The sequence below is a fragment of the Amblyraja radiata genome, chromosome 19, assembly GCF_010909765.2.
Source record: "Amblyraja radiata isolate CabotCenter1 chromosome 19, sAmbRad1.1.pri, whole genome shotgun sequence".
Taxonomy (NCBI): Eukaryota; Metazoa; Chordata; class Chondrichthyes; order Rajiformes; family Rajidae; genus Amblyraja; species Amblyraja radiata.
In genome coordinates, this window is record NC_045974.1 from 25,371,946 (window position 1) to 25,395,681 (window position 23,736).

Sequence of the window (23,736 nt, forward strand, 5' to 3'; positions counted from 1 at the left end):
AATCCGAGCTCAAACTTTTATCCAGTGGGATTTAAGACTCCAGATTCCAAGCTGGGTATGTTGGGTTGGGAATCCACTGGTCATTGTCACCAGATATTGAAGATTGAATCTCATGGCCTATCATAACAATAAATAATTTCATCCAACTCTGCTTTATATGTTGCAGCCAATTATCAATCTGCACCACACTGCCTCCAATCATTAATTTATGCATTAGCCTCTGAAATGGTACCTTGACAAATGCCTTTTGGATCCAAATACACTGCTAAATCTAAGCAGATTCCCCTTCATTAATGCAACCTCGAAGAATGAGCAAAGAAAAACATATTGACTGAGCTGAATTAATTTAGCTTTCTTGATGCTGGAATCTTGAGCAAAACACAAAGAGCTGGAGTAACTCAGCAGGTCAGGCAACATCTGTGGAGGAAATGGACAAGTGACATTGACTCAAAATGTCTTCTGTCCATTCTCTCTACAGATGTTACCTAACCCACTGAGTTCTTCCAGAACTATGTTTTGCTCTGCTTACCTAAATAATTGGTTATTTCCTCATATTATTGATTCTTGCCATCAATAGATGCAAACTAATTGACTTGTAGTTTCGTCTTCAGTCTTTCTCCTTTGTTGAACAAGGGAGTCACAATGGTCATTATTCAATCTTCTGGAACTGAGCAAACTTTGAAATATTTCGGCATGCCCAAATACTCCGCATTATAGCACAAACTAAACATTCCATGCTTTCGAATCTCAAGAAGAGTCCAGACCCGAAACGGTGCCTATCCTTTTCCTCCAGAGATGATGAGTTATTCTAGCACTGTATCTAGTCCATGCTCTTTACTACTTTCATTGTCACTCGGGTGTGCAGAACACTTTCTCTGTACCAGACGCTACATTGCAGTGTTAATAATGAGTAAATATGGCAAATTTGTAGAAAGGTTTCTTTTATCAACTAGATTTAACTGGATTAACTACTGAAAATTTTATCTCCGAATACAAAGATAATGATCATTACCTTTATTTCAGCAGCTTTCACTTTCTGAAAGCAATAATACATTTTATTTATTTATTTATTTATTTATTAGCTATTTATTTCGGACAGAATAAAAGAATAAAAAGCAAATGTGAAACGGCATACAAAAAACAAAACACAAATATTTATAAAGTGTCATAAACAATATCTATAAATAAATGAAATCATATGTGTCCGAAAAGGAGCAGGAAGAAGCCAAAGCTTATTAATTCCCACCCCTTATTCAACTGCTTGTAATTATCTCATACAAATTTAGCAGCTATATGTACACCATATGTACACCAGTCACTATATGTACACCAAATTATTTACATTTGAACACTAATCAAATATTTACAAAGCCATACAAAAAAGAAAAAAAGAAAAAGAAAAGAAAAAACCTGCAAATACTATACAGTATCTTAGTCATATTTACAACCCATCACCCTATAATCACCCTTCCCAATACAATCAGTATAACAAATATCACAATCACCTATCCTCATCCCAATATCCTTTTAAACGTTTTTGTACATCTTTTTAAACTGAATTATGCTTGTGCTAAGTTTTATCTCCTGTTCCAGACCATTCCACAAATTCACACCACAGATTGCTATGCACATACTTTTAAGAGTTGTTCTGACAATGAGTTTTTTAAAATTATGTTCCCCTCTCAAATTATACCCACCCTGTCTTTCCATAAACAGTTTTTGTATATTTCTTGGAAGTAAATTATTTCTTGCTTTGTACATGATTTGCGCAGTCTTAAATTTAACCAGATCAGTGAACTTCAGTGTATGTGACTTTAAGAATAATAAATTGGTATGTTCAAGATATCCAACGTTATTGATAATTCTTATTGCTCTTTTTTGTAATGTGCATAATGGCTGTAGGTTGGTTTTGTAGGTGTTACCCCATATCTCCACACAGTAACTAAGATATGGCAATATGAGTGTATTATACAAAGTATGTAATGATTTGTGGTCCAGAATGTGTCTTGAAGATCAAAGCCTCAAATAAAACAAGAAGCTAAATTTCTACTAGCAGTGACTTCCTGTGTGCTTCCGAGACAGACGACTTAAAACACAGGCTTCTCAAAGCACTGGAAAATACCAATAACATTCTGCAGAGTCTTCCAAATCCACTATCACGATAAGCCATTCGATTGGTCTGTGGTCAACAGGGAAATTGTAGGCCGAAGCGTCTGTTCCTGTGGTGTATCAGTGGTGTTCAATGCCTCTCCCTGCTATCACCCACAGCTCTAATAATATTGAAAAATCTTTTCTGATGGGCAATTTATACCCGTCTTATGCCTGATACCAGACTCCCACAACAAAAGCATTCTACTCCAAACTCCTTTAGCTCCCCGAGAACCAAAGGAAAACCTTAAGTTATTCTCAAAGCTCATGAAAAAATAAGCAACATCCTCGCCAACTCATGGCAACTCACAGCCTACGACTTGGCAAATTGGATAAAGACTATTTCAGGTGACACAAAGAATTTCACATCTGCATTGACAGCATATGGAAGCCCATATAAAAGGTTCGTTCATCTTATTTATTGTCACGTGTACTGAGGTACAGTCAAGCCATCCACAGCGTACAGATGCAGAATAATGCGAATGACGCAGTGCAATCATCCAGTAAAAGATGATTAAATATAGTCCGAAGGTCTCCAATGATGTAGATGGTAGGTCAGAACCGCTCTCTAGTTGGTGATAGGATGATGATACAGTTGCCTGATAACAGCTGTAAAGAAACTGTCCCTGAATCTGGAGGTGTTTTCACACTTCTGTATCTCTTGCCTGATGGGAGGGGGGGAGAAGCCCAGAAGAACCTCACCAGCCTGCATCCACTTGCACTATCAGGCATTGCCTGCTCCATCTACTGCTGGGTCTGCTGATCCCACATTATTCCCATTTCAGCATTCACTGAGTGAGCAAGTTATCCTTGACCTTGACAGACCACCTAAGATGAAAACTTTAGATGTATAGTTTTCTAGCCATTCACACGGCATTTACTAAAGCAACTAATCTAAGATGAATGACAACTAGATTTACTCAATTTTGTTTATTTTGCTTATTTTAATGATTTGGCAATGACTGGGCATTCTATGTAGGTTCACTTGTTTCAATATTCCTGAATGGGATGTACAAAAACAGACATTGCTCTCACAAGACGGGCTCTCAGTAAACATTAAAAGGAGTTAGAGATAATTAAAGATTTCAGGTTTCTTTAACTTGTTGCCGCATTAATTTAATCTTTTTCAAAAAAGTTTTAAAAGTGTACAATTTCTAGAGCACGCAAAAAGTTACTGTCTAATATTTGATAAAATTATTTCCTAATTTGTCGATTCATGTTAAATCAGATTGCACTAACGTTACCTGGAACACACAGTAAAACCCCTCGTGGGCAATAGGTCAGATGATTGCTTTGCATGTTAATTATTAGCCAACTTGGCTTTCCATTGGCCCTAAACACTGGAGCAACCATGCATTGGGTATGAAGGTCCGAGGAGAAGGAACACATGGGCCCTTTACTTATCCGTCACACCCAACTCGGTCAAGCAGCTATACATTTTCTAACTGATAAACAGTTGGAGGGTTCTCTGCCAGAGAAAATGAACGTTGTTTGCACAAAATGAATCTAGAACTTTTGTTTCTCAAAGGCCAGGGATTGATTTTAGGATGAAACCAAGCAATATACATTTGTTTCCTTTATTTATTCATTTTTGTGTACACTATTTAAATTCTAGATGATTTGATAATCTGCCCATTCCAGGAGTGAATACTGGTTGTTCTTTCCTTTAAAAATGTTTTTCTGATATTGATTAAAAATTAAAATACAAAGCAAAACTTCAAAACAAACACATATTAGAAAATAATATGAAGATCTACTTGTAAACTTAAGACCCCGGACCACTGTTAAATAAACTGTTGGTCACGTAATTTTTCCACCTCATGCAGTACTGTACATATTTCATTATGTGACCACCTTAAACGGAAATGTTTCAAGTTACAATTGCCAATATCTTTTCAAGGGCAAGTTAGGACAGACAATAAATACTAGCCTTTCCAGTGATGCCCACATCATGAGAAACAAATACATTTGTCACATTAAATTTCAAAAGAATGAAAAATTAAACTACAATATAGTTGGTAACTTTGGAAATATTTTGCAGTGATCGAAGTTTGAGAATACAAGGCAAAGAGTTATGGAAGGGGATTTCAACTAAGTTGATCACAGAATCAGAACTGAATAGCAGCTCCCTGTATATTATCACTCAAGTTCTGATTCCACGTAAAAACATTTAGCATGAACAAAAAAATACCTTGTATATTGTATCCCTCCACCTTGGACATTATACCCCTCTTGCATAGATATTATATCCCTCCACCATTAGAATCCAAATTTTAATTCTAGTTTAGTTCTAAAGTGAATTAAAATATACAACAGAGCCTGCATTACACAACTAAAGACCTTCAGGAAGGGAAACAGTTGTGTAGAAAACAATCCAAATTTTGCTTCCATGTCTCACAGAACTAAATATTTATTGTATACTGTTTAAAGTAGGTGATAGCAATCACCTCTTGGTACTTATTTGGTAGCAGAGGGCAGTGCAGCACGACCATATCACCCCATAAAAGGTTTCAATAAATAACTTGATCTTGAACAATTTTTAAAAACTCTTCCGCTTCTCCCTAGAGACATTCACGGCTGTACTCAGGCTGAAGTAAGTAACCAATGACTCCGTAGAGGATAGTTCTAAACCATGTTGCCCGTTCACACTGAAGTTAATATCAATCCAGGTTTGTAATAGCAACCAGTGGATTCAAATACAGTACAGGCACTGGAGCCATCCAGTTTTGCCTTGTAAATTGTAAATTCTGCCTTGTAAATTAAGCAATAAAACGTTTATAAAACTATTTGAAATAATTAATTATGACAATAACAATTCTTCGAGAGCAGAATGTAGGAGGATAGTATCCAAATCATTGCACACTAAAATATGCAATCAATTATAACCAAGAAAATGCACACTTTCATGCAGTCAGATTATACAAAGTCTAAATTAACTCTTAAGGAAGTGATTTGCAATTTTATCCATGGTCTAAAAAATTAATGACCAGATTTTTAAATACTATTTGTCATATTTATATATAGGCAACATGACCCAAGTACAGATTTGCAAAATAATGAATCCAAACATCAGCAATGCCTTGTTTTTTCAATAGGAATCCTTACAATGGTGAAGTAATATCAATGAAAAGATGGCAGGAATGTTAAAGTAAGTAATTACTCCACGTGACAAGCCGTTTCAGTGTGTTTGGGATACAGGTACAGAGCCTGTTGGAACATTTCCTTATTCGTACAACTGAAACATCACAAAAATTATAGAGTGATGACAGTTCAGTATTCAGTACGCTATTCATCCCATTACGCAAACCTGACCTTGGTCCTTCCAGTGGCCAGTTTTCTCCCACATCCCAAACATGTGCAGGTTGGTAGGTTAACTGACCTTTGTAAATTGTCCCTGGTATATATGGGGTCAATTGAAGAGAATGTGGGAACTATGAAAATCAGATTCATGCAGGATTGGTATAAAATGGATGATTGATGGTTAGTGTGGAGGCAGAGGGCCAAGGGGCCTATTTCAGTGCTGCATCTCACTAGGACTTCTTTGATAGCTCTTCAAAAATAATGAACCAAAAACATTGAACTTTCTTCCATTTTGTATATTATCAGCAATACTTTTTTATTGTATAAAACTTCAAAATGGCTAGTTTACCAAAATGTGGGAACAATATGAAATAAGATTTCTGTGGTGTTTTAAGACATCCCAATGCTGTTCCTTGTATAAAGGCAAATGTTTTTTTTAATAGTAAGTCATGGAAACATTTTGTCAGTGAAATATTGAAAGCCACATTAGGACAGATTAGTTATGTGGAAAAGTAAATAGACCTCAAATAATATTTTCCTTGAATACTATTTTGTACTTTCTGATGTGAGTGTCAGAGTTGGCAAAGAACATGATAACTTTTTGTGTAATACGAGCAATGATTACAAAGTTGTATTTTATTGCTGTCCCTAATTTTAGATATGATGTTCTAATGGTTAAAAATGGACAGTACTTGGGCGTTCCAACCACTTGTATACCTCAGTTGGAATTCAGACATTTATCTCCAGGTCATGACCTACAGAAAAGCTTTAACTAACAGCAGCTTTAGCGAAACACAGGTGTGGTGATGGGACACATGTTTACACATAAATTCTATTTTTAGTAGAAAACATCTTCAAGATTAATGAACGTGATGAATATGCTTACTTAAACATCTAATACTATTCAGTAGCTGAGGAAGAATTCAACTTTGAAAACGCCCTTTCAATCTGCTGTTCGATCTATTTTACCCACAAACATTGCAACACACTGTATCTGAATTTAGATTGTTGTTCAGCTGTCTGATCTAGATTCACTTTCTAATCAATCAACAGATGCAGAAGTTCAGCTAAGCAGTAGAAATTATAGACCCTTGATATATACCCCACTGATGAATTTTCTGTCCCCCCCCCCCCCCGTCTTTAACCTCTTCCCACTAAAGGTGATGGACAGTGTTGATTACTGACAAGTGCCAATTGTAAATTTCCCATGGAAAATACCAGGTCGACACTATCCCTAAAACAAAACAACTACATAAGAGGAGCACAATGGCGCAACAGTAGAGTTGTTGCCTTACAGCACCAGAGTCCAAGGTTCGATTCTGACCTCTGATAAGGTGAAAGGTACGGCTTCTCCTTAAAAGAAAAACAAAGAGAATGCCACCTTTACATTGTTGATTTGGCTTTACTTTGTAAAAGTGTAGAGCAAATATCCCTTGTGCCTTGGCCAATATTTTCCCCTCTGTCAATTTCACTAAAACAGATTATCAAGGGATTAGCCTGCTGCTGTTTGCGAGATTATTGTGCAAAGATTGGCTACCATTTCTCTCACATTACAATTATATTTGAAAGGTAGCTCAATGGTTCTCAAATGCTCCAAAATGACATGACACCATGGAAGCCATAGACGTCCGAGTTTGCATTTAAAGTTTTCCATTGATGTGCAATTCTCTCTACTTAAAATAGCCAAGGCCAATTTATGTAGAGAAGATTAAGGAGAATCCAGAGGGATTTTACATGAAATGAAATGGAGTAACCGGGGAGAAAATTGAGTGCCTCAAAGATCAAAGTGGACATCTAAAAGCACTGTCCCACGGTACGAGTTCATTCCAAGAGCTCTCCCGAGTTTAAAAAAAATCAAACTGGTGGTAAGCACGGAGAATGAACGTAGCGGGTACGCCGGAGCTCGGGGACGTCTCTTTGCGGCTCGTAACGCTAACGGCAGGTACTCGGGAAGACTCGCTAACGGCAGGTAAGCACAGGAAGACTCGTGAAGATTTTTCAACATGTTAAAAAATGGCAACGAGAGCCCCAGGTACCGACGAGTGGCCATTACCGTAAATCTCCAAGTTCGAATCAGGGCAAACTCGGGAGAGCTCTTGGAATGAACTCGTACCGTGGGACAGGGCTTTTAGTGTGGAGCCACAAGAGATGTGAGAGTTCCTTGATGAATATCTCACCTGTTTTTACTGTGTGGAAAGACATGAAGACTAGGAAAGTTAATGGGAATGTCTTGGAATGCGTTATAGTTGAGGAATTGCAGGGCATTTTAAGATTTCAATGGTAGATAAATCACTGGGACCTGACCAAGTGCCAGAGGACTGAATAATGGCTAATATTGTGCCTTTATTTAAGAAGCACGGCAAAGAAAAACCTGGCAACTTGAGACCAATGAGCCTAACATCGTTGAAATTACTGGAACAAATTCTGTGGGATAGGATGTACAAATATACTTGGAAAGAAGGGTTAATTAGGGGGTAAACCAGCAAGGCTTTGTGCATGAGCGACCACGTATCAAAAATTTGATTGAATTTGAGGAAGTGACTGAGAAGGCCAATTAGGCGGGGGTGGGGGGTGTGGGGTGGTGTACGTGACCTTTATGGACCGCAGCAAGGTTTTTGATAAGGTTCAACCTGGCAGGTTGTGCTGGAAGGTTAGATTGCATAGGTACAGGACAAACTAAATAATACGCTGCATAATTAGCTTGATGGTAGGAAGCATGGAAGGATGGTGGAAGATTGTTTTGAAGAGTGAAAGCCTGTGACAAGTGGTGTGCCTCAGGGGTTGGTCCTGGGCCTGTTCATCTATCAATGATTTGGACGAGAATGTACAAGCCAGTAAGTTTACAGATGACACTAAAATAGGTGGTATTGTAGTAAAATTGGTTATTGAGAATGCCAGCAGGACTTTGAACAGATTGGATCGAGGAATGGCAAATGGAGTTTTACTCAGATCAATGAGAAATGTTGCATTTTTGGACATCAAATCAAGGTATGACTTTCATATGAACGGTAGCACCTTGGGGAGTGTTGTAGAGCAATTCCCTGAAAGTGAGGTAGACACAGTGCAGAACATATCTGGCAAGCTGGCCTTCATCAATCAGGTCATTGAGTACGGGAATTGGGGACATTACGTTGCAGATAGTATAAAATGCTGAAAAAGCTGCAGTTGGAGTATTGTGTACTGTTTTGGTTATCCCTGTTTTAGGAAAGTTGTCATTAAGATGGAAAGAATACAAAATAAATGTATGAGAATGTTGCCAGGACTCACGTGCCTGAGTTATAGGAGCAGGTTGGGACGTTCTCTGGTGGATAGGAAACTGCGGTGCCTTGCAGAGGTGTATAAAATCACAAATGACTTGGGTAAGGTGAATGCACACAATCTTTTTCCCAGGTTTGGGGAATCACGAATTAGAGGGCATAGGTTTAAAATGAGGGGAAAGATTTAAGAGGAACCTGAGGGGCACCAAATACGGAACAAGCTGCCAGAGGAAGTGGTTTAGAGAAGTTCAATGATAACATTTAAAATACATTTGGACAGATTTATGGATACAAAAGGCTTAGAGGGATATTGGTCAAACAGGGAAAATAGGACTAATTTGGGTGGGATCCATGAAGGGGTTGGGCTTGTATACTCCATGCACATACTAAAAACTAATTGCACACAACTGGCTATAACCAGAAGCGCATGTGCTTGACTAAAATTCATGCAACAAATGCAAGGTTGTGATTATCACAGAGCAAACTTTCTGGCTTCCAAATGACAAGTCATTTTGCTGCACCATTATAAACTACAAACAATTACCTGTAATATTGTGTCAGTTTTGGTCTCCTAATTTAAGGACATTCTTGCTATTGAGGAAGTGCAGCATGGGCTCACCAGTTTAATTCCTGGGATGGCGGGACTGACATATGATGAAAAAATGGATCTTCTGGGAATTTAGAAGGATGAGAGGATATCTTATAGAAACATATAAAAGTCTTAAGAGATTGGACAGGCTAGATGCAGGAAAAATATTTCCTATATTGGTGGAGTCCAGAACCAGGGGGGTCACAGTTTAAGAATAAGGGGTAGGCCATTTAGGACTGAGATGAGGAAAACCTTTTTCACCCAGAGAGTGGTGAATCTGTGGAATTTTACTTCTGAGTCACGTGAGTGACTACGTGAAGAGCCCGCCAGCACGTATGCGCGTCATTACGTCTAACGCATGGCGCAGCGACCGGTTCGACAGGCGCGCTGCTCCTGCACCGGTAAGTTAAAAGCCTACAGGTAAGTTTTAAACTTACTTCTTAGGTTGTCCTTTGTTCCAGGAAACTCTTCTCGCAGACTTTCCTGTGGGATATTGCATTCAGTAACCCGGTCGGACTGTGGGGTAACTAAATACACTGCGGGGATGCCGGCTACGGACCGCGGTATGCGGGTAGCGGGCCTGTCGGGTTTGCTGTTCGAGTCGCTGACAGTGCGGTCAGCGACTCCCGAGCTATTTTAATTTCGGGCCGCGGGGTTCTTTTTCACTGGTGCTGGCTCTGGACTGCGATATGCGAGAAGCCGGTGGCCGTCGGGACCACGTTTCCCGACTTGCTGACAGTAGGGTCAGCGACTCCCGAGGGTTTTTAATTCGGGCCGCGGGGTTATTAGACCGCGGGGATGCTGGCTCCGGACCGCAGTATGCGGGCAGCCGGTGGCCGTCGGGGGTGCTGCTCGAGTCGCGGACAGTGCGGTCAGCTACTCCCGAGGAATTCAATTTGGGCCGCGGGGTGCTTAGACCGAGGGTCATGCTGGCTATGCGAGAGTGTGTAGTGGTAGCCGTTGGGTCCGCATCCCCACTAGCTGACAGAGCGGTCAGGGACTCATGAGGTTTTATCTGGCCGGCGGGGTTATTGACTGCGGGTTATGCCGGCACGGTTCGCGGTAGAGGGCCGTCAGCGACCACGGCCTCGGCAGCTCATAGGAGGCAACGTTGCAGAGAATGAGGCTTGGGCTGGACGAGGCGGCCACGAGGTTTCCCTTCGTTATTGCTGGACTTCTACACCACCTGATATGGTCCACGGACAAGGCCATATCAGTGCATGTCCTCGGGGGACCGCGGCAGCACCTGTTTTCAGGGCTGCTTTCTAATCTCCCCTCAGTGGAGAGAAGTGCAATCCTGGAAGTGTGTCTAGAGCACATTCTACTTTAGATTCCAGTATACCTGGGGGGGGTCATGTTACTTATGACTTCATCACCCTTGCGTCTCCTACGGCAGTTGTTTGCCAGGGAACTGATTCTGTGGTCGGAGAAAGCTCCGGGCCAAGCTGGCCTTCAGGTAAAATATACTATTCGAAACGCGACAGTTCTGCCCTCCTAATCTAGAACGGAATTTGAGAAATTGCACTGTCACTATTATACCAAGAAAGGATTTATTTTCCCTTACACCAACAAATTGTGTAGTAGAATTGGACCTGCCATGACAGTCTTAATCACTGGCTTGGAAAGCCTTGTTGAGCTTAACTATCGTCACCTGTGCGAGCTATACAGGGTGGCGTCATGGTAATTACGCTCATTTGGGGACTGTGGTAGATTCTTCCCCAAATTGCCGATATCAATTAAGTAATCAAATCGCTCGTTAACTGGGATGGGCGGCTTCATTCAGGTAAACGGCTTCGGCCATGTCAAATAACTGGCAGGTTTTGTGTCCAGCATTTCTCCCACTATGTCTGACATACGGGGCCAGAGGCGCTCCAGTCCTTCTCTGTAGACTGCATCAGCATCGGAAAGGAGCAGAATTCGGAGTCACTAGCACGTGCAGCCTGTTTGCGGAATGAGGTTACCAACAGAGCATCGATTTGCACAGCTAGTCCTGGCGGCTGCTGAAGGAAGCAACCAGACAAACCCAACTCAGAGTGAGTGCCAAAACTTGGGCATCTATGTCAGGTGAGATTGCGATTTGTTGCAGTCAAAGAACGCTCCATCTAAAGGCATGTCAGGCAGCAGCTACTGGTTCAGGGTTGCAAGTTCCTCCCACTCAAAGGATGAAGTGGTAGAGAGAGTGCTACAGGAGTATGCACATGTGCCTGAAGCAACGCCTGGTTCAGGGTTGCCATTCCTCCCACTGGGTTGAGCGCAGTGATGTAGATGGTGCAAAAATACATACATGCACACATGCCTGAGGCACATCTGGTTCACCGCATAAGTCCTCCTAATCGGATATATAAAGGATGAAGATGGAGCCATATATATTATAAGACCATGGGAGATGGAGTCGCAAAACATGGTGCATACAGAGGCATGCACAGACAAGTTAAGGAGGCAGATGGTGACAACGGATTCAGGTAAATTACTTCCACTCTAAAAGGGTGCCCAAGGTTAGTATGGATTGACTCCAAACAGGAACGGAATATGACTGTGCCGGGGTCCCATGCTTAATGCATAATGCACGATGGTAGCATGAGAGAAAATGGTGCTTTGCCTCTACAATTGCTGCTCTGTTGGTGACGGACTAGCCACTAGAAGAGAAGTTGGCCAGCAGCATCAGCGACCTTATGGGAATGACAACATGGACAGAGTCTGCGAATGAAATTTCGCTAGAACTCCAGTAAGGTAAGGGACCTGGAGTTAGAGACATTGGTAAGTAGGTCTCGTTATTTACCTCCATGAAAGTCACTATGGTGGACGAACATTATTCAGCATTGCTCCACATAATTTCGTCAGCGAATCATCAGTTATATTACAAACAGATGCGAGGGCTTAAGATGAGAAATTACTAATACCACCTCTACTCACGGGGTGATGGGACGCATGAATTGCCTATTCTTCAGTTCTATGGTATCGGCTACCTTTAGACAATAGGTGCATGGTATGGATTAAGAGTTATGCGTATATGCATAATCAGCATGTTCAAGTCCAAACTCGTACGCTTTGGTGGTCATAGGTTAATCACTTGGGTGCAATCAAGTCTAGGTAGCCAGGGATGTTTATCTAACCTCTTTTGGCACGAGTGTAGCATCATGTTAAATCAATGTCAAAATCAGAATAGATAAAGGATCACTCGTATTTTAATGACTTGATGACTTATGGAACACTTGATCGAGATGTTGCATCCAAGCTCTATCACCAGTAGATATATATTTTATAGATATATGCAGGCATGGTTCCCGCTAATGTTGGGAATCATATAAGAACCTTATATGGTTAATACTAACATAGAGTTGCTGGCTCAGCCGTGACTGGGTATATCGTCCTATGCATGATAATTAATTCGGAGATATATATACGGCACGGATACTGACGACTGGAAGTTCATTTTCGAATGGGGTTTTGACATAATTAATTATAGTACCATTATCTGTGCCAAATGTGCCTTCTCATCATATCCTGCTAGAAGTTGGTTCTCACCCTCTGATATCCAGATTCATGAAGGGTATCTTCAACACAAACCTCCCAGGCTTAGGCACTCAGAAATATGGAATGTTCACATTGTGCTGACGCCGCTTGCCAGTGGGCCCCGGGTTCATCCCTGTCTTTGGCCTAACTCACTTAAAGTGGTTATGCTCATGGCACTGGTTCAGCGCATAGGGTCCAGTCATTGCATAGCATGACTGGTCAGCATGGTTACAGCTGCAGACAAATAACTATTTATGTTGTGGCTTAGTCAAGCAGAGTAGACCACGCGCATCAGGTCTGTAACTACAGTTTGGGCACACCCCATGGACCTTTGGTTATGTGTGGTCATCTACTACTATACGTTAGGTCACTTAGAGCCTTTGGGGCACGGATCTAGCAATGTTGTCAGTTACATAAACCTCATAGAAGGTATCAGTATAGACCATCTCCAGGTTAAACGGGTTCTGGCTTATGCAGGAGTGACTGACTTTAGAATCTTACTCCACCACGGCTGTAACAGTTCAGCGGTAGGGGTATGGACGTTCTACGGTACCACATCCTAGTGTCTCCAGGGTGGCCAAACAAACGTTCTTTCAATACATTGTACAAACCCATTGCCAGTCCGGGGGTATTTGCCAACTCATTTAGTTCTGTCTATAGTTCCTCCTGGATGACAGGGGTTACTATTGTGATTATTGGTTCATAGAAGAGTATCAGCATGTCTACATCTATGACGTCTGAATGCATGATTATGTTTACTCATCCTTGGTCAATTGATGTAGTGTGTGACACATGGACTCGTTCCACGGCATGAGGTCACAGAGCTTTAAAATCTTCACGTAGTCACTCACGTGACTCCGAAGTAAAATAGTAAGATTAAACGAGAACTTAACAGTTTGAAGTTTGATCTTTACTTTATGAGGAGTTATGATGAGGGATTACGTGGCCTCCGCTCCCAACCCCTCCTCAGAAAACTCAGCTGGTAGTTCTAGTTTCTCGAATCTTTCTATTCTCAGGTCAATGTTTCCCGTCTGTGACTTCACACCGCTGCTTTGAAGATTGACGCGCATGCGTGCTCTTCACGTAATCCCTCATCGTAACTCCTCATAAAATAAAGATCAAACTTCAAACTGGTAAGTTCTCGTTTAATCTTACTATTCTCTGTCACATATGGCAGTTGAGGCCAATTCACTAGATGTTTTCAAGAGAGAGTTAGATATAGTTCTTAGGGCTAACAGAATCAAGGGATATGGGGAGAAAGAAGGAACAGGGTACTTTGGATGATCAGCCATGATCATATTGAACTGCGGTACTGGCTCGAGGGGTCGAATGGACTACACCTGTACCTATTTTCTATGTTTCTAACTTATTAAACAGATGTGTTAAACACCCTCGTTCAAATAATTTAAGATACCAAGGTACTACATGAACTCTTTCCTCCTTAGTCTATTAAGAAGGCACAGGTTGTATGATTTTTCTGTGATCATTTGGCAGTCTTAACGGTAGTTAATGACTGTGTTTATTATACCACAATAATGGTCATTGTTAATATATTAATAGTACTTGAAATGTATTTCAACTGCTATGGAATGAAAAACAAATTCAAGCATTATACCACAATTTATTTCAATAACTGGATTATTAGACATAGGTGTAATCTTATTCAAGCATAAGTTAGAAAAATAAAAGTTATAAAAGTTATTCCTTGCTATTTGTTTTACAGGCTTTATGATTCATGGCTTGTTACCAGACTCAATGTTGTCTGTTCTGTTAGTGCCGGTCATCAAGAACAAAGCTGGTAAAGTAGGCAGCCTAAATAATTACAGGTCCATAGCTTTAGCCAACATATTGTCAAAAGTCTTAGAACGAGTTCTGCTGGATAGAGTAAATGAGTTTGTTAACTCCAGATAACCAGTTTGGTTTTAAAGCTAAACATGGCACTGACTTGTGCATATAGGAAATTGTAACCAAATATAGAGGCAAAAACTCTTCAATTCTTATGTGCTTTATTGATGCTTCCAAAGCCTTTGATCATGTTAATCACAAAAAGCTGTTTGTTAAAATGAGTCAAAGAAGGGTGCCTATATACATTGTGAGAATTTGGGCTTACTGGTATGCCCACCAGACTATGCAAATAAAATGGGGCAATAGGGTCTCAGCCCCATTTGGGGTTAGCAATGGTGTTAGACAAAGGGGAATTTTGTCCCCTGTCCCTTTTAATCTTTATAGCGATGATCTGTACAATTGAAAGCCTGTAATACTGGGTGCATGATTGGTAATATTTTAGTGAACCATATTATGAATGCAGATGATCTTGTGGTCTTTAGTCCATCTAGCTCTGGGGTCTTTAGTCCATCTAGCTCTGGTCTTCAGCAGCTACATACTCTATGTTCTGTGTATGGGGTGGAACATGATATTAAATATAATGCTTGTAAGAGTGCTGTTATGATCTGTAGAACCAAAGAGGATAAATGTCTAAAATTTCCTGATTTTTAATTATCTGACATTAATCTTTGTGTCTGTAATAAGGTAAAATATCTTGGGCATTTTATTACAGAACAAATGACAGATGATGAGGATATTTATGGGCGTATGTATACTCACAGTTCAGTAAAACCCACACTCACAGTTCAGTAGACATTCAGTGTGTTCAGTTGATTCACAGCTCAGAGAGTCGTGACCTCCCCCTTGCAGAGACTGAGCCACGCCCACAATTCTGGGTTTTATAGTCCCTCCCCCTCTCACCAGAAGGGGCGTGGCCTTCATGGCATGATTGACAGGAGAGAGAATCTCAACATTTTTTAAATAACCCTTTTCATCGATGGGAAAAAGCCTCTGCACCTGATGAGTGGAGGGGGTAAGATGGCCAAAAATCACAGCCGTTTTATCTAAAATCAATATACAGTGCAAACTGGAAATGGTCAAGTTTAGACTTTTAATTATATAGATACAGGTGCACAACCTTTTATCCGAAAGCCTTGGGACCAGACACTTTTCGTAATTCAGAATTTGTCGGTCTTCGGAATGGAATTTTTTTAGCGTAGATTTTAATGGCTGGCTCAGTGGTAGAGTGCTCGGCTCATATCCGCAAGGTCGCGAGTTTGCGCCTTGATCCTGGCAGTAAACTCGGTCGCGAGTTTGAGTCTTCAATGTAGTTTTTTCTTGCAGAATAAATGTTTGTATGAAATGCAGTGTAGGAGAGGTGTACTGACTGTGTGGGCAGAACTTTGGAAGTGATTGCCCACCAGTCTAAAAAGCCGCTGTGTCTCCCTGTCCCTGGGATAGCAGGGGGCGATCAAACAGCACAATACCTCCCTCCCCCTCCAACTCCAGAGGAATCCGCTCCCCGATGGGCCGCTACAGCGACAAGTGGCAGTTTGCCCACAGCCCGAGCTGCGCCCCCTCATCCGCCACCCCAAGAACAAGACGTACCTTGCACACCATCAGCTTCTGCCCCTACGTGTTCCTCTGGAGTTGGAGCGGGGCTGGAGTTGCTGCTGGCTGTGGGTCTCTGGGATCTCCGTGTTTGCAGTGGGCCTGGGGGTCGGTGTCCCGTTGGTCCTGACGTCTCCGGCCACCCCCCTGGACAGGAGCTGAGACTGGGAACTGTACCGCCCTTGCCCCCTCCCTCTGCAGCTGCAAACAACCCCACTCTCCTGCAAGGGCGGAACGGTTCCCGGAGGATGGCAGGTGGCCGGAGACGTCAAGACCAACAGGAACCCGCTCCCCGATGGGCCCCTACGACGCCCCGAGCTGCGCCCCGTCATCCGCAACCCAGGTTCCTCTGTAGTTGGAGCGGGGCTGGGCTGTTGTTGGCTGTGGGTCTCTGGGATCTCCGTGCTTGCAGTGGGCCTGGGGGTCGGTGTCCCGATGAGGGGGCGCAGCTCGGGGAACGGCTTCTGGTGGTCCTGACGTCTCCGGCCAGTTTGCAGTTTTCCTCTGGAGTTGGAACGGGGCTGGGCTGCTGCTGGCTGTGGGTCTCTGGGATCTCCGTGCTTGCAGTGGGCCTGGGGGTCGGTGTCCCGTTGGTCCTGACGTCTCCGGTGACAGTGCAAAGCCCCCGCGCCGGTGCAATGGGCGGGGAGCTGGAGAGGGGAGGGAAGGGGTCACACACATGGCCGGGAAGCAGAGGGGTGTAGGTGGGGTGAAACTGAAGGGAGCGACAATCTGCTGCTGCCTGCCCCGCTGAGTTAAAAAGTTCCCACGCAAGACTCACGAAACACTGTGTATCGTGAGTCTACCGTGGGAACTTTTTAACTCAGCGGGCAGGCAGCAGCATATTGTCAATTATTAACCCTCCCGCGCAATATACCCTCACCTTCTCTTTTATGAATGGGGATTTAGTTCCCCTTTCTTCGAGGACCGACCGGAGGTTCCGCTGTCACCTCTGCGGGCCGCCCTCGGTGAACGTTTTCAAGGACCTTTCTTCAAGGACCGAAAAAATGGCCGCTATTCGGAGGTTTTCGTTATTTGGATCTTCGGATAAAAGATTGTGCACCTGTACTAGGATTTTATATGTATTTTATGATGTTTCTATATGCACATTTGCAAAGCCTGTTATCAGGTCTCCTGAGTACATGAAACCAACTTGCTTATTTGTCCATCACATTATTTTACGTTCACTCTCAATAGATCACAGACTTACAATCAAATCACACCTCATGAAATATAGCTGCCAAATTTACATGTCTTTCAGCATCCAGGTTTTGCAACTTTCTCACCCCACGTTCACCCTGTTGAATGGAAGCCCATGAATTGGTCAGTTTAGGGAGCCAGTCGGTTGTCCTTAATATGCCATTTTGTCTGAAGTTTCACCACTAACGTGCAGAGATTTTTGATGGGAGAGGATTTGGATTTAATCATTATTTTTAAGGCTGATGAATGGGTTTCATTCATCGAAAGACTGGGGAATTAATCCAGCCTTGGTGAGGCCAAGGTTACTACTATTCAAATCTTTTCAGCATTTTCAGTCCACATCCTGTTTTTAAAAAGTTCTCTGAAGAGCCCCCTGATTCTCACAGGAAGTTGAGATCTTAAATGTGGCCAAATTATATGCATGAAGGCCATAAAATGAGCTTTACTGTAGAATATCCTGACTCTTTTACTATATGTTTGATTAAATATATCCTTGCTGCCAATTTAGCAACATATACATGGCAAATGAATATTGTTGGTACACAGAATGAAGAATGACAAGCATAGTTGGGGGACTGTTACATTGACATTTGAGGTATCTAAAATATCAGCTCTACCTGGTAGCTTTGTAGGGCTGAGCAAAGGTGCCTCAATCACTAAGGTACACAAAAATGCTGGAGAAACTTAGCGGGTGCAGCAGCAGCATCTATGGAGTGAAGGAAATAGGCAACGTTTCGGGCCAAAACCCTTCTTCAGACTGATGGTGTGGTGGGGGCGGGGAGAAGAAAGGAAAAGGAGGAGGAGGAGCCCGAGGGCTGAGGGATGGGAGGAGACAGCCCGAGGGCTGAGGAAGGGGAGGAGACCGCAAGGGCTAACAAAATTGGGAGAATTCAATGTTCATGCCCGCAGGATGCAGACTCCCCAAGCGGAATATGAGGTGCGGTTCCTCCAATTTCCGGTGTTGCTCGCTCTGGCCATGGAAGAGACCCAGGACAGAGAGGTTGGATGCGGAATGGGAGGGGGTGTTGAAGTGCTGAGCCACCAGGAGGTCAGGTTGGTTATTGTAGACCGAGCGGAGGTGTTCGGCGAAACGATTGCCAGGCCTGACATCTAGAGCAGCGGATGCTATAGATGAGGTTGGAGGAGATGCAGGTGAATAGCAAGATTAAACGAGAACTTAACAGTTTGAAGTTTGATCTGTATTTTATGAGGAGTTACGATGAGGGATTACGTGAAGAACCCCGCCAGGACGCATGCGTGTCATTCTTCAAAGCAGCGGTGTGAAATCACAGATAACTGTAATGACTAAACATAGTAAGATTAGAGAAGCGATACCAGTTAAGTATATGATCAGGGTGGGAGCGGAGGGCACGTAATCCCTCATCGTAACTCCTCATAAAATACAGATCAAACTTCAAACTGGTAAGTTCTCGTTTAATCTTACTATTTTACTTCGGAGTCACGTGAGTGACTACGTGAAGATTTTAAAGCTCTGTGATTTCATGCCATGGAAACGAGTCCATGCATCACGTCTGCCTTGACTGTAGGAGGAATTGTGTTAACATAATTTGGACATGAATTCGACATTGAAATCATAAAATTTGTTAACACATATTTATAACCCCTTTTTATGGGTTTAAATTAATTTACAGAACTTAAAATTGTTTCTGCAAACGTTCCAGGTTTCATTACTGGTTTATTATAAAATAATTGGAATGTTTTCCCTAGACCATCCTGCTGCCTTGAGGATTTGGTCCATTGGTACATCCAACTGTATCGCTGCCGATGTGGCTGCAGCTCTGGTGGAAAGAGATTTTAAAATATTAGTATCCATCCCAGCCTGTGTTAGCACCTGTTTCAGCCATCTTGAGATGGTCTGGACCGTCACTCTTGGTGTGGTTGCTAGTGACTGACCAAAATGTGCCTTTTCATTGTCTCTTAGGATTTACGTTTTCTCCATGAATAACGACAGATGTCTTACTATACACAGACGGTCATCTGTTGGGTATGACCTAATTGTATATTGAGGCCTGCTGATCCCTTTCAGATCTGCTTACTAACTCATAAATATGAAACGTAATATTTTCTGTTGAGGAAGTCATGTTGTCCAGTCTAGTTTTTGCAGTGACTGTATCCTCTGTGCCATGACCAATACCATTAGCATGACTGTTTTAATGTCAGTCTGTGTAGGGACAGAACTGTTGCTGGAGACCAATTCCTGAGCATCTTCGGGATAATTCTTACATCCCATAATTGGGAGTATCTGGTTCTTGGGGGATAGTATTAAAAATTCCCCTCATAAGTTTTGTACCAGTGGGTGAGTCCCAACAGTGTAATGCTCTGTCCCCTGCCATAGGTAAGTCGATAGGGCACTTCTGGCGCAGTTGATGGCACTGTAACTGAGCCCCTCATCATAGTGGAGGCCTGCCAGATATTCCAGAACAGACGGGATGTTCATGTCTCTGTAGGTGATGTTGTTTTTATGGCAGAGCATCGCCCACTCCCTGATATAGACTGTAGCAATAATCTGGTCTATGAGGGATGGTGATACATGGTTCTAATACCATGTTTGATACCACTGGGAACCATGGTTGTGTAGGCCAATCGGGTACTACCAATACCAGATGCAGAGTCTTGTTGTATTTCCTTAATACCCGACTGACGAGGCAGGAAAAGGAGGGAATGCGTAAATAAACAATCCCCCCCCCCCCCCCCCCCCCCAATGCAGCGAAAATGCATCTGTCGCCGCTGCCCCAGGGTCTGGTTCCCATGAAACATAATTTGATAACTGGTGGTTAAGTCTAGATGCTAATAAATCGATATCTGGTGTTCCATATTTGCTGTGATATCAGCAAATAATATTTTATTCAACATCCATTTGGTGTTTTCATTAAGTTTGCGTGACCTGGTGTCTGCCACTGAATTTAGTCTTCCTGGTATGTAAGTGGCTGATATCCAAATATCTCTCTGGATACACCATTGCCAAATTGTATAGCCAGATTGTCACATGATGTCGATTTGTTTCCACCCTGTGGTTAATGTATGCTACCACGGTGGTATTGTCTATCTGTGTCTAACATGCTGGTGATATGACCCAGTACAATATGACTTTAGGCCATGTAATGCCCCAACATTTCCAGGTAGTTTATGCCCAGTGTGAGTAATAATGATGCCTCCTGGGCAGTCCATCTACCTCCACAGCTGGTGATGGTATTGGTGGCTCCCCACCCAAGTGCACTGGCATCAGTTTATAGTACCATGGAAGGGTTACTGACAATGATTGGATTGGAACAAAGCCAGATGTTATCTATCCACCATTTTAGTTCCATTTTAGCTTGATTGGTAGTTTCACAGATCTGTCAAAGTGACCTGCATAATTTAGAGTGCTTGTATTTTGCTCTCTGTAAGTTTTAGTAATGTAGAGGTCCAAATTGTGTGGCTGGAAAGGCAGCCATCATTATGCCAATTACTTTGCTACCAATCTGATGGATGGTTTGCTGATGTCAGTGAGGTTATTGCAAGCCTCTATTAAATCTCTAGCCTTTCCCTTAGGCAGTCACCGACATGTGAACTGAGTCAATGGTGAAACCCCAGATAGTCCATAGTAGTGGAAGGCGTTAGTTTAGATTTAACTGGATGGAAAATGAATCCCAGTTTTCCAAATAACTTTTTTGTGGCTGTTACAGTTTGTTTGGCCAATTCCAAAGTTTTGCCCACAATGAGTATGTCATCTAAATATGCCATGACCATGTGAGTACGTTTCCGTAGAAACGCTTGGGCTATTTTCAAAATTTTGTGAACAGCCTGGGGCTGATGATAACCCATTTGGCAGTGCTTTATACTGTCAGAGTTGTCCCATCCAGTTGAATTTTAAGTAACATCTGTGGTCACCTCGTATAGGCACTGAATAGTAAGCATCTTTTAAATCGATGCTGGCCATTGAAGTAACCTTTGGAAATTAATTGTTAAGGAGTAACAAAGGTATCTATTTTGTCAGATCTATGATGATGCGATAACCATCATCTTTTTTGTTTTTGATAAATATATTGGACATGAATTCTAATGGTTCGTGTTGAGTTTTCTCAATTACACCTTTTATGTAAAGCCGCTTCAGTTCAGCTTGCGCTTTTGATATTCCTTTATCAGAAGGCACGAACATTCGGTTCAGTATATGTTGAACTGGAGGGCTGTACTTGTGTACAAACTCTATTGTATATCCCTGGATACTGCTTAAGATGTAAGTATCGGTTGTTATCATGCTCCATGCATTCAGAAAGAGTGTAATCTCCACCCAACCTCCGTGATCCCTGTATATTGTAGGGAACCAGACCCACCTACCTCCATAGTTACCAGTGGTAGGTTTACTTTTTGTAGGTTCTTTGCTGCTGTTGTCGCGCTGGGGTCTGGATTTTCAGTTTGGTTGGCGTTGGAGGTCCCCGCATCTTCCAAGAAGGCCGGCCTGGGCCATGGCCTAAAAAGACTCATGTTTTGGGTACCGGACCTTTGAGCTTTCACCAGTTCTGCTGGTGGGTGCGTGGGGGTGCTGTCTTTGGCCGTAGTGGGTTCCAGTAGGTTCTCTTGTTCTTGCACCCCCTGCACACTTGTCTTTCCTTCTGTGGACCCCACTTCCAGGTCAGCCCAGAACTGACCCGCAGTGCTCCCCTCTGATGAGGTAGAAGCACTGTGCAGCCCTTCAAGAGGTACTGCTGTGGGTTTATCATAGGGCCCACAGTGACCCGACTCCATCTCCCGGAGTCTGTCACGTTGGAGCAAAGCTCCATACGCCGCTCCATCCGGCTCCAGCGCTCTCGGGCGCTGGCCGCCCGCGGTTGTTCAAAGTCGGACTCCTCTGAGTCCACGACCTTGTTTGTTTTGTGTCTAGCCTTTCCGCCCGGCCGCGTGGATCTGGCCGGTGCGGAGGCGACATCGGGCACAGCTGATCCCACTATCGGTGATCCGAGTGCCGCTGGCTGCTGCTGGCTGCCCGCTGCTCCGCGGTCCTCCCTCTCCAGCTTTGTTCTTACTGTCCTTCCGTGGAGTGGATATGGCCGGTGTGGAGGCGACATCGGGCACAGCTGATCCCATCTAGCCCACCAGCTTTGTCGCAGCCCGTTGGTTTCTCCACCTGAAATCAGCATGGTAAAACACAAAAAGACCGCAGCTCTTACCTGCAGGTCCAGGTTGAAATTGTCGTGTCGCAACGGGTGAACGTCGTTCCACCCCGTCTGCTGCCGTTATTGACTTGTCCAAAAGTCAACGCCCCTCTTTAAATAGTCTCCCGCCCGGCCGTGGTGTTCTGGCCGGCGCGGGACCAAAAGTCGGCACAGCTGATCCCTTACGGGGCTTGTGCCTTCAGCTGCTGCTGGCTCCTGCAACTTGCGGTCCTCCCCAGCCAGCTTCCTAGCAGCACTTGTGGACACTATTTGTCCAGCTTCCCCCCCTGTGAAAAACCAGCGCGGGGAACATTGATTTTTGCTTCCCTCTCCCGCCCGGCCGGGCCCGGTGCGGGAGCGAGTCGGGAGCGAAAGTCGGGCACAGCTGTTCCCATTACGGGAGATTAGCGTGCCTTTGGCTGCTGCTGCCGGCTGCCCGCTACTCCGCGGTTCTCCCCCGCCAGCTTTCCCGCAGCCTTCATGGATCTGGTCCATGTCTCCACCTAAAAGGTAAGTGGAAGGAACGCAGAGTCTTCTTACCTGCTGTTCCCGACTTTCAAATTCTGGAACGCAGAGTCTCCTTACCTGCTGCTCCTGGCTTTCAAATTTTGCCGCTAGGGGCACGTCGTTCCCCCTTGCTGTGACTTGTTGCAATGCGTGTAGCGATATGACATGCATGCGTCCTGGCGGGGTTCTTCACGTAGTCACTCACGTGACTCCGAAGTAAAATCTCTGTCGCACCTGGAACGACTGCTTGGGTCCTTGAATGGAGTCGAGAGGGGAGGTAAAGGGACAAGTGTTGCATAAGCTTCCTCTTGCCAATGTTTTTCTGGGATCCCCGTTTTAAATGAGTCACTTATGGTCTCATCCCACGTGTGGGATTAGAAGTGGTGCTAGAATATCTGATCCCAGAGCCATATTTACACATGGAGATTAAGCAAAAGATGGTAATGAGAGAAAAGAATTGAGGGGGAAGAGATCCATGATTCACCAAAGCCAGCAAAAGTCAAATGATACATGTCAATATACATTCTTTGGGTCATGGTTGGGGTACAAAAGAAGGAGAAATAAAACAAATTGTGATTTTTTTTTCCTGCAGAAAGACCATAATAGTGAAAACTGTGTCTACACCTACTTATTC

The 23,736-nt window shown here is 43.2% G+C and overlaps 1 protein-coding gene across 5 annotated transcripts in view; it reads right to left on the reverse strand.

The window, feature by feature from the left end:
- mon2 (MON2 homolog, regulator of endosome-to-Golgi trafficking) overlaps positions 1-23,736 on the reverse strand; it is a 110,254-nt gene that overhangs the window by 67,585 nt on the left and 18,933 nt on the right. The window lies entirely within an intron of this gene.